General features: G+C 39.9%; 1 protein-coding gene and 1 long non-coding RNA gene across 2 annotated transcripts in view; both read right to left on the bottom strand.

Annotated features, from left to right (window-relative positions):
- Window positions 1–7,377, bottom strand: part of LOC145432257 (uncharacterized) — a 7,390-nt gene extending 13 nt beyond the window's left edge. The window contains exons 1-7 of the long non-coding RNA XR_013912538.1: window positions 7,239–7,377; window positions 5,059–5,091; window positions 3,446–3,496; window positions 2,777–2,870; window positions 2,624–2,695; window positions 2,436–2,501; window positions 1–282 (exon numbers count right to left, since the gene is read on the bottom strand). The exon at window positions 1–282 is cut by the window's left edge and continues 13 nt beyond it. This is a non-coding gene — a long non-coding RNA (uncharacterized LOC145432257). The remainder of the gene's footprint in view (window positions 283–2,435; window positions 2,502–2,623; window positions 2,696–2,776; window positions 2,871–3,445; window positions 3,497–5,058; window positions 5,092–7,238) is intronic.
- The window catches only part of slc18a1 (solute carrier family 18 member A1), a 31,984-nt gene that overhangs the window by 16,426 nt on the left and 3,058 nt on the right, over window positions 1–12,500 (bottom strand). The gene's annotated exons all lie outside the window — the stretch shown is intronic.

Here is a 12,500-nt window from a genome sequence, read left to right as displayed (position 1 = left end):
AATTCAGTTTATTTCACAATGTAACATCCTTCCAGAGGAATAATAATTGCTATTATAACAATGAAGACAACTATTAAGTCTAATGACTTACAACTAAAATAGTGATCAATAACTTTGATCGGTTTGTTTTGACTTCTGCCAAAAAGAAAAATCAGTAAAGCTTAGGATGGCTACAACTGTACCAGTATGACCTTCCTGCTTCCTACATAATTCCCAGCCGTCTTTGCACTGCCGTCTTCTCTGCTTCACTCCATGGCCTCTTGACCTTCGCACGGGGGATCTCTACAAATAACACAAAAGACAACATGGACTGTTAACTTTACAACATGTATGTAACCGTAGTTTTTTTGTTTTTGTTTTGATTTTGAAATGGGGTTCTGCTTGTGTATATTTACAGAAAATGCCAAACCAAACTGTAGGTTCAACAATTTACTCAACATTTTGTACCCAAGATATGTAGTAAGCACTTTTAAATTAAGTATTTTGAGTTCACAGAAACATGAGATCAGTTATTGAGTAATATACCTACAGAGTGAAACAGCAGCCAATTTACTTTTATACATTTTGTTTTCAAAGGTACATGTTGCATCTAGCCTTTTAAAATAAGATGCTAACTAGTTATTAGTCCTGTTAAAATCATTCATCATAACAATATTCTTGTAAAAAAACAAAAAAACTGTCAGACTTTAATAATTTGCTATTGTTTTAAATAAGGCAAATATTTCTGATGTACTAGTAATAAAAAAAACCTGTGCTGTTGGTAGTAGTTCTAATCTAGTTAACTGACATCACATATTTTAAGTCAATTTTTTTTTTATTATGAAATACAATTGCTAATATCCTTGACAATGTAACAAATTACCTAGATCATGATTCAGAACCAAACATAACTGATTGACATGATCTTTTCATTTTATCTGAATTTATGCGTTTTATTTGACAAACTGTCACAGTTTTGCGACTGGCGCACAGATACAATACCAAAGAGCAGAATTAAGTTTTGTCTATCATTAGTCATAAGGCCTGTACTACAAAGCACATTCAACACATCAAGGCTATCTTTCCATAATCTGGATTCACTTAACCTGAAAGTGGCGATCTGGATAAGTGGTCACAAAAAGCTTAACCTGCATGGTCGCATGAAAGGGGTGGCATTGTGAGCATCTGTTCACTAATGATTATTGAAAAGCGTACTGGAAACAGAAGCTGATTTTTCAAAAGATAAAAGTATAGTATTAGGCAAATATGAAGATATTAAAACAGACTGCAGCATAACTAAGGGAGGATTCAGGGTCACCTGGTCCAGCCTGAAATATATGCTTTAGCAAAAAGGAAAGTTTGAAGCCTAATGTAGTCTACTCGATGAGCTTTGTTGCTTGTACTTGCCGTTTCTTGCTGTCTTTTCACAAACCTCACACTGAAAATGATGGTCCATACTGTCAATCTAGTTCACTTTACAAATTTTGATTTTAAAACACAACATCTGTGTGTGTAATTGGTGGAAACTAAAATACGCATTGTAAAAAAAAATAACATTGAGATAAAGTAGTTGTCTTTAATTGGTAAATCATAGGACCTTAAACAGGTATTTTCTATGATAATATAACAAGACATTTTCAGCCTGCATTTTTTTTTTTTAATTCCAGACTTGTGAAATGACCTGCAGAACCCTGCCATGTGTTTTGTAGTGCTGTTCTTGCAAAGTGTGAACTCACGCAACACAGCAGGTTAAACTAGTCACTCACCAGAATAGGTAGCCTAACAAATCATAAATGTAACAATAAAAGTGAAGCAATCATTCTTTCAGCTGAACTCTTTAGGGGTCATCACAGCGGATCATCTCCTCAACCTCCTCCTATACCAGCATCCTCCTCTGTCACACCAACCTTCTGCCTGTCCTCCTTCACATCCATGAACCTCCTCTGAGGTCTTCCTCTTCTCGTCCTGCCTGGCAGCTCCATCATCAACATCCCTTGGCAGCCTCCTCTGCACATGTCCAAACCATCTCAGCCTTGTCTCTCTTTGTCTCCAAACCTCTGACCTGAGCTGTCCCTATGATGTAGTCATTTCTAATCCTGTCCATCCTGGTCATTCCCAATGAAAATCGTCATAGCTTTCCTCACTACCATTTTGTAAACCTTTCTTTTCCCTCTTGCTGCTTTCCTTTTATAACACATCACCCCTGACACCCATCTCCACCCCCTCTGAATTCTCCTCTTCAACTTACTGTAAAGCAATACTTAAACATTTTCAATAATTTTTCTAATTACCAACAAAATAATTCTGGATCAATATTATCAAGAGTTTTGTGTTTGTGTAGGCATATATTCTGCCACAGAGGACAAAACTATAAGGAAATAAAGTCATGTCTACAACCTGATTCATATACTGCAAACAGAAAATTTTAAATACATTTAAAGCTTAAAACATCTCACCCTTTGCTTTGGCCACTTTGGTTTTTCGCCTTTTCCTCAAAGCCAGTCTTGCTTCCTTGCTCTCTTCTAAAACAGAAACACACAAACAATGGTAGCTGTTATTGTACAAAGCAGATTGTACTGGAATAGAATTTGAGTAGAATACATACAACAGTGTCACTACATTTCAGACAAAAGCTTAAACTCACCATCTACATCTGAACTCTCTTCACTGGTGGGCTCCGGTCTCTTTTGAGAGGAGAAATGCTCAGAACTTCCACCTGAAAAACAGAAACATTCATGTGCCACATCTTCCTAATTCACTGTGTTTTTGTACTGAATGACTCTGTAAAAAACCTGACCTTCATCCATCTCACTGCCTCCTCCTTTTTCATTTCTCTGGGGGACACGGAGTAGCTGCTATGTCAAATATTAGCCATCTGGAGTCACAAAAAACTTCAAACACAAACAGTATTGTTGACAAATATGACAAAAAACAAAGATGCAACAACAACGTGCAAAGAAGCAATCTTAACTTCTCCAAGTGTCACTATGTCATCCTAGAAATGAAATTACTCTTCTTTTAGTTAAGATAATTAAAACAATGCAGCACAACCATTCAAAGGTGCCATTTGTGTAAACATGCACTGGACAAATGTAACAGTTTTTAATTTAGAATCTGGGTCGTGGTGATAAAACCACAAATCTCTGAGATGTCCTTTTTTCATGTGTTGTGAGTCTAGTTCTTGCTGTAATAAAAGAGCTCACTATAGAGTGAGTGTACATGATCAAGTGTTATCTGTTGTATAGACTACTGAGCACTGAACTAGGCCAACAGTGTGTTTCTTTGGCTGTAACATGCCACCCAGTTCATTTTACCATTAGGAACCCAAGCTAACAGGTTAACGTCACTCTCTAATATTAGTCAATGTCACATACATAACTTGCAGTTGCATAGCAGTTTATCAAAAATGCAGCTTATTCATGAGGCAGTATACCAACAGCTGTACTAGTGAGCAGGTAACACTTACCACCACTATCAGAACAGCCATTATCACTGCATGCGAGCGCCACGTTATCGTCTGCAATGTAAGAAATAAATATTGAAAGGATACAATTATATTTGGACATTTTTTATGAAGAGAGAAGTCTATAACATGACATTACTGTAAAATGTATAACCTAAGCTAATTTCTATTGTCATGAGCTTTAACCTCCTATGACCTGAACTCTTTCATGCCATTTTTAATTTCTCTTTGCTATTTGGGCTGATTGGGACCTGATGTAAAAACAAAGAATTATCTGAATTTTTTTTACCTCTCTTGTTTCTGAGAGGAGTGAGATCCACATACGAGGGCATTTGTTTTAAATTTCGATAGAACAGTGGCAGTATAATGTCCTTGTAGAGCAAAATTTAGTATTTTGGTCGAGACAACCCAAAATGTGATGTCCACATATGTGGACATCAGGTCCAAGGAGGTTAAAGTACACAACACTAACAATGCACCATAAAACAACAAGCAGGAGATCATGAATAGAAGACTAATCTTATTTTAAAACCAGTGCCCATTTAAATTTAAGATTATGCCAGTCAGGATTCAGTTTGAGGTCCTCTAGCAAGGAATTCTACATGTTCTCTCCTGAACAGGAAAAGCTGTTTCTCCAAACAGGGATTTAAGTGACATCAGCTTCCAGCTGGAAGCTAACAAAGCCAAAAACTAAATACGACCATAAGATCACTGAGCATGTGGGAAACCTGGTTAATAAGCATTTTTTTAAATTTGTTTCAGAAAAATACATTTATTAAAATCATCAACCAAAAATTTCTTTAAAACATACCACTGCTGTGATGCTGACTTTGTCCTATTGCTTGATTATATACCATGAGACGGTGTTTGTAAACACGTTATACATGAAATTAAATGTAAAATAAATTCTCAGTGGATCAAACTATCTGTTGCATAAATAAATTGAATATATCCAAATAAATTTGTCATTTGAAAATCTGCTCATCATTTCAACCTGCTTAATAACAAAAATTTTCACATGTGAAAAGATATGTTTTTAAAGTTATAAGACTTCACTGAGCTCGTGTATTCCTGGCTGTAAGTAAAATAAGATGTTGTGGTATGACCGTGGTATCAGACTGCAGAGGACTGCACAGGTCTGCAATGAGGACACAGGCTGCAAACAAAAGTTACGTTCAACAACTTTTTGTCTTTGTCTCCTGTTTCTGTTGTCTGTTTGGGACTGTTTCTCATATCTGGCTTACATCATTTATATTATAAAATGCTGAGTTTCAACCATGTGTTGTCCTTGTGCCATTTTCAGGTAAAGAGGCTTCAAATGATTTTCTGATCAATGCCTATTTTATTTACATTTTATGCAGAACGTGGGGCCGATGTGATGCACATGAGTATTGTTCTAGCAGCAGTTGTTCATATTATAAGCAACAAAGAATCACATTTAGAAAACAATCACGTCTGATCTAAGAATCACCTATTCCCACCTTAACTGATAATGATTCTTAATGCATATTATAGTTTGTAGTATCTGTTGTTTGGTCTGTTGTTTGACACTCCTACGTACGATTCAGTAACGATTAAAGACTACATGTTCAAATATTCGATAAGAAGGCACATACCTGTATTTGGCTTGCTGCCGTGGCTTCCTTCACCTAATACCAAAGACAAAAGTCAAAGTTACTTCTCAGTTACAGTTAAATAATCCAGTTACAGTCAATAATGACTTGGAGGTGATACAGTAAAAGTGCACCAACAGTTTTGATGCAGCCCATTACCCATTCATTTACAGTAGCTCACCTCAATAAATATACAGGTGTCTTAGCAGTGAGCGCTCATGCAGGTGAACCTGCTGTAAAAATTGTGACCTACAACTCTATCAAATTTAAAGTAAAACAAAAAAAAAAAACATGGAGCATCACAACGTTTCACCCGTTTTAGATATAGTAGTATTAGGCATTTAAAAAACAGAGTGTCATATAGGAAAGCTTATATGCCTTCTGATGGCTACACTGTTAGAGTGACATCATTTCCTTTTTTAACATACTTTTATTAATTACTCTCTGTACATAAAGCAATATTAGGACAGCATGTTATTGTTTCCTCCAAGGTGAGTCTTATTATAACACTAAAACATAGCAGCCAAAGAGACAACACATAAACACACTTTCAATTGTTGGAAGGCACAATTATAACACACTATACAAAAGGCTTATATTTTGTATAAGCATGTACATTATTTGCTTTGAATAGCCAAATTAATACTACATGACAGCCTTGATGTTCCACAGAAAAACACTATCTGAAGCCCACTTCAGCAACAGAACACCAGGCCTTCTGTCCAGTTTGACGGTGAAAAACAAATGAGAGGAATAAGACAAACGAGGCTAAACGGAGCACGCTGCTCAGCTGGGTCATGCTGATGTGCGGCTACGTCAGTAAATATACTGGACGGACAGACGCTGCTCAGTCACTGAAACATCGACACCAACATAAAACTCCATGTTGGCGTAAACACGTGGGAACGTTTATATTTGATGGATAAAGGAGGACAATGATTTCAAGCATTTTGGATTGTAAACACTTTAAGACAACAAAAGTTAAAGCATTGCTACGCGCATGCGTCACACTTCAGTCGTTTCCTTTACATATTTTGAAATGCTAACTTGATAGATGTTATAGCTGGGCAACTGAGGTTGGGTTTTAACAAAAGATTAAAGCGCTCGGAATAAAAGTGCCTTTCGACTAAATCTAGGCTAAAATTGTGACTTAAAAAGAAGGGGACAAAACCCAGTCAAGCTATAAAATGCCTTAAAGAGATACCCTAAATAAAATGGTACAAACCACAGTTTGGCCGCTTGTTATCTTTAATAAAGTTTGTGAAGAATTAAAAAGCATTCCACTAAGCTGTGTTGTGGCGAATCCACTTAGCCAAAAAAATGGATCGGACATCAATTGGAGAAACGATAGTCTTTATATAAGGCTTCAAAAGGGGGAATGTACAACAAATAAACTGCTCGACATCAGAGCAACATATAATGGCTTCCCAAAACTTTCTTTGCTAGCTAAAAACCCAGAGTAACTTTTGTCTACCACAAAGGATTCTGGGAAACGCAGTTTTCTAATGAAAATACCTGTTAAATAAATTAAATCTATAATTAACAGCTCTCACTAAACATGTGACTAACACTTAAATCACTTACAAAATAATCCAAATGCTGTTATCAAACAAACTGCACTAAAGTTACAACAAGCTGTCTTGTTAAAAGGCTGGAACTCACACAGGTCTGCAACCAAAACACTGCATAGGATTTTTCATTTTAGACTTTTACTCACTGAAACCGTGAAAAATCTCTAACTTCATGTTTTCTTGCAAAAATCATGTTTTTACTGTAATTAAGCGTACATTTTTCCCCTTTAAACTGAAAACCAGATCCGATAATTATTTCTTACGTTAATTTTATATTTCTAAGAGCGAGACTGAAGAGAAATACAGATAAAAATTGCCAGAAATTGAGGGGGAGGGGACGGTAGGTTTGGCATAAAATTTAGTGTTAAATATATCACGAAGGAATCGGTTTTTGTTCCTATGTTCAATTATAAGAAAAATTATGCATAGTTAATTGTAATAAAATATAGATTGAGACGAACTTTATGCATTGTTCAATTTAAAAAAAGTATATTTACTGCCGTGTCATTAAGTTAAAAAAAAATTAAACTTAATGTAAGATACCTTTTTCTTTCGTTTCTTAGAAAGACAACATTTGCACAGTTTTCATATAGCAAAAATGTGAAATCTTACCTGCAGAAAGCGTGCTTTGCAGTCTTCAGAGCTCCACTTAAACGGCTACTCCGACTGTGGACTGAATGACGTCACATGCCCTGCAAAAGTTTGAGAGCTGCAGTGCAGGTGCGCGGGGGGAGGGTCACTGATGGAGGAGCAGAGAGAGCCAAAGTTTTCTCCTCAGCTCTGACTCTCAAACCTGATTTACAGGCTACAATATGTGAAATAAAGGAATCCTGACATTTATTTTAACTACAGTTTAGTACACATTATGAAATCACAAAATAAAATTTATCTAAAGTAAGATTTAGTTTTACAGTCTAATTAAACTTTATATATATCAGTAGTGGAAAGAGCCATTACCATATTATTTATTTATTTTACACACACACTAAACAGCTATATTAGGTACACTTTGCTAGTCCTGGTTTGGACTCTCTTTTGCCTTCAGACCTGCCAAAGTGCTGGAAACATTTACCTGCCCCTCCCCCACTGCAGCAGCTATGGGGGAGGTGCAGGGCATCAGTTAAGTTGGGAGCAGAGTGAGCTACAATTCTCTGCTCAGCTCTCACTCAGGCTCAGGCTTAGTGTACTGGCCAGAACACATGAAACAAAGGAACCCTGACATGTTTTACTACAATTTAGTACACATTATAAAAGCACATACCAAGATTTATCTAAAGTAAGATTTAACTTTACAGCCTAATTTTACTTTATATACATCAGTAGTGGAAAAGTACTTAGTATTTATCTAAAAGTATTATTACCATAGGGAAAAGAAATACATATATATACACACAGTGGACTCATTGCGAGCCCTTCAGGAGGCGAAATGATGCAATTTAATGCAAAATACGTATTTCATCTGCTATGATGGGAAAGCCAGATATTTCATAGATGAAACTTTGAAATATCTGGCTTTTGATGATGATCAAACATTATTTTTTCTGCATATAGGGGAGAAGCATGTTAGGAGTCGAAGAGAAGGACAGGCAGGAGCGTGGAGGTACTATGACTGGCAAAGGGAGAGAGCTGGCTGATATGACTGGAGAGAAGGAAGGTAGATTTACTGTGTGTGCAGGAGACCAGGTTGAAGGTTGGATGTCAGTTAGAAGAGAAAGAGGAATTCTGCAGTTAGTTTGATAAAGTGGTAGAGAGTGTTGATTGGAGCAGACTTCAGTAGCCATGTAGGTGAAGGAAAGAGAGATAATGAGGTGTTAGATAGGTATAGTGTTAAGCAGAGAAATGCACAAGGTCAAAATTAGGAAGATGGAAATGGCTGGGGTGAACTCATACTTCAAGAAGAAGGAGGAACAGAAGGTGACGTAGAAGAGTGGAAGAAAGTGTACACAGGTGGCTTACATCCTAAACAGAAGGGTCAGTCTGAAAGAGATAGGAGACTGCAAGGTGGTGTCAGGAGAGAATGTAGCCATGCAGCATTGGACACTAGTCTATAGGATGACTTTGGACGTCAAGAAGAGGAAGAGAATGAAGGCAGAGACAAGAACTAAATGGTGGAAGCTGAAGAAGGAAGAATGTTGTGCAGTTGTTAGTTCAGGGAGGAGTAGACATTCTCTGGGTGGAAGGGAAGTGTTACCAGATGACTGGAAAAATACAACTGAAATGGTGAGAGAAAGGCAAAGAAGGTGTTTGGTGTATCTTTTGGAGAGAGAAAAGAGGACAAGGAGACTTGGTGGTGGATTGGACACTTTCCTGTAGTTCCTCAAAGGAATAGCTAAGAGAAAGTGCGATAGTCAGGGGAGATGGATAAAAGTAGACAGGAATACTGGGAGGCCAGGCCAACTGCAAAGATAGAGGTGGCAAAGGAAAAAGCTTATACTGAGTTGTACGTGAGGCTGGGTACTAAGGAAGGAGAACAGTACTTGCATGAATTAGCTATACAGAGATTGAGCTGAAAAGGATGTGCAGCAGGTTAGAGTGATTAAGGATAAAGATGGTGAAGAGAGTGTGTTGAGAAGATGGAAGATAGAAGTATTCTCTCACTGTCTTCATTAATGAAGACATTAATAAAGACAGAAACTGAGGACAGATGGAGGAAAGTTAGTGAATCAGGAAGCGCAGGGGATAAGTAAGGAGGAAGTGAAGGCAGCTATGAAGAGAGGAAAGGCAGTTGGTCCACATGACATATCTGTGGTTGTATAGAGATGTTGAGGAGAGAGGACTTTTTTTTTTTTTTTTTGCCTTTCCCGTTTGGCTCTTTTGCCATCAGAATTATTGTCTAAAGGCAAAGAAAGATGCCCAACGGATTTACTTTACCAAATTGACCATCCCAGCCTTGCCGTAATGGTCCATTTGATTCACCTTTTATTGTTTATTTTATTTTCACTTGTTGAATACGGGACAGACTTGACTGGGGGAAAGAAGGGGAGAAAGAAAGAGAAAGAGCTGAGAAGAGGGATAGGGGAGAAGGGCAAAAAAACAAAAACCAACAGAATGGGCAGAAAAAGAAAAAAAAATGCATCTATCGATCACCTGGATCACCTGTTGAGAAAGAAAAAAGAAAACAAGCAGAAGAGAACAAGAGTAATAGAATAAACAACATCACAATGATATATGGGAATATGACAGTAAATACTAAATATTAAACATTATTGTGCAGCACATAGGATCAACAGAACACAGTGTGCTTTGAGGTAGGAGCCAAAAAGGGTGTAGTTTGTGGGTGTGATCACCCGTGTGTACACCTGTGAGCATGGACGCGCTTCCATCCATCCATCTTCATCCGCTTTATCCGGAGCCGGGTCGCGGGGGCAGCAGCCTAAGCAAAGAGGCCCAGACCTCCCTCTCCCCAGCCACCTCCTCCAGCTTATCCGGGGGAACACCAAGGCGTTCCCAGGCCAGCCGAGAGATATAATCTCTCCAGCGTGTCCTGGGTCTGCCCCGGGGCCTCCTCCCGGTGGGACATGCCTGGAACACCTCACCCAGGAGGCGCCCAGGGGGCATCCTTGTCAGATGCCCGAACCACCTCAGCTGGCTCCTTTTGATGTGGAGCAGCAGCTGCTCTACTCTGAGCCCCTCCCGGATGGCCGAACTTCTCACCCTATCTCTAAGGGAGAGGCCAGCCACCCTTCGGAGGAAGCTCATTTCTGCCGCTTGCATCCGCGATCTCGTTCTTTCGGTCACTACCCACAGCTCGTGACCATAGGTGAGGGTAGGGACGTAGATCGACCGGTAAATGGACGCGCTTGTTTTTTTAAAAGGTTCCTTCATGTAATGATCTGCTAGAGGGTGTGGGGGGGCCACAGCCCCGTCCTCCAGGGCATGAAGCAGGTATGGAGGAGATCAAAACTCCAGACATCCAGAGGCCCCCAGAACACAAGAGACCAAGGAAGACCAACAGAGGGGCAGCCGCGCCACTGTCCCAGTAAGAGCTGAGGAGAGTCCCAGATGAGGGCTCACTCAGCAGCCGCGGAGCAGAAGCCAGGGGGAGTTGCAGTGACGCGCCCGTGAGCTCCGCCGGCAGCCAGCTGTGCCTGAGTGACCGAGCCCCAGGCTGAGAGGCCGGGGGCACCCCACCTCCGAAGTGGCCCGAGCGAGCCCCAGGATCCAGGCCCCGATAAGCGGCCGCCAAGGAGTGAGCCGGTGTGTACCTGGACGCCCATCCCCTCATCCTCTCATATGCACTTCACACTCAACCAACGTGGAGACAGACATAAAGAGACGCTGTACACACGATCACACTCCCCAAGCATACTCAACGAACCGGGTCTAGGTACCCTTGCCCCTGGAGGGGGGAACTGCACCCAGACCCAGGTGGTGTTACCCTTTTCCCTGCGGTGGGGAGAGGCAGACCGACTCCGCAGCAGCAGGGAGGCCCCACACTCCAGATGGCCAACTCCTCCTCCTAGCCCCCCCGCTCCAGCAGGCCGCAGATAACGGGGGTGAGAGAAGACTCCAAACCTCCTTCCACCCGCTTATTGTAGTGTTGATGCATGTGTGTTCTAAGGTGCATTTAAAACCCAGGAGGGCATGGAGCTACCTGCCAGAGAGCAGCAGGTAAGCGCATAGTCCCTCCTGCTAGCCCTCAATGTCTACGTGTATTTAAAATTGAGAGGTGGGCAACCACGCGAGGGGTGAGGTGTACACCCTGATGGTAATTTGGATTCCGTGTATCGTGCCCACTCCCAGAGAGGACTTTTTAACCAGATTGTTTAACACAAGTTTGGAGAGTGAGGAATGAATAAGTGTACTGATACCAGTTTTCAAGACCAAGGGTGATATGCAGAGCTGTAGTAACTACAGAGCGATAAAGCTGAGACACACCAAGAAAGAGTTGTTGAAGCTAGGTTAAGAAGAGAGGTGATGATCCATGAGCAGCAGCATGGCTTCTCACTGAAAAAGAGCAGTGCAGATGTGATGTTTGCTTTGAGTGTGTTGATGCAGAAGTATAGTGAAGGTCAGAAAGAGTTGCACTGTGTCTTTGTGGATCTGGCAAAAGAATATGATGGGATGCTAAGAGAGGAACTGTGGTACTGCATGAGGTAAGTCTGGATGTGAGGGTGGTGCAGGATGTGTTCAAGGTGAGGGTGGGATTACATCAGGGATCTGGAGTCAGGAGGAGGGACAGGAAACAGAAATGAGTATACAAGAAGGACAGCTCATGCTGAATGGTATGGAGAGAAAGTTAGAGACAAGGCTGAGATGATTCAGACATATGCCTTGAGGCGACTTTTGTTGTGATTTGGCGCTATATAAATAAAATTGAATTGAATTGAATTGAATTGAATATGCAGAAGAGGGATAGAGGAAATACTGGACAAAGGAGGGAGAAAACAGCATGACCTCAGAGGTCAACACCAGAGCCTCTGGTGTTGTGACCCCTAAAGAGAGCATTTCTCTCTCATATATGTATATATATATATATATATATATATATATATGTATATGTATATGTATATATATATGTATATGTATATGTATATGTATATATGTGTGTGTGTGTAAATGAATGATGGATCAGGTGATCACATAACATGTAATGTGATCACCTGATCCACCATAGAGATCATAGAGGTCCTCTTTTGGATTGAGATCTGGTGACTGTAGAGGCCATTTGAGTACAGTGAACTGAACTGTTATGTTTAAGAGTGCAATTTGACATCATTTGAGCTTCTTGACACTGGTTATTATCCTCCTGGAAGCAGCCATAATGAGATGGGCACTTCTGATGGATGGGACATATTTAATTTTTATAAAGTATTACAGAACACATGAGTCAATATTATATTGCATTACAGATTATATATTAATGGTAGATTT

The sequence above is a fragment of the Astatotilapia calliptera genome, chromosome 12, assembly GCF_964374335.1.
Source record: "Astatotilapia calliptera chromosome 12, fAstCal68.1, whole genome shotgun sequence".
NCBI classification, from domain to species: domain Eukaryota; kingdom Metazoa; phylum Chordata; class Actinopteri; order Cichliformes; family Cichlidae; genus Astatotilapia; species Astatotilapia calliptera.
This window is presented reverse-complemented; position numbering and strand designations above follow the sequence as displayed.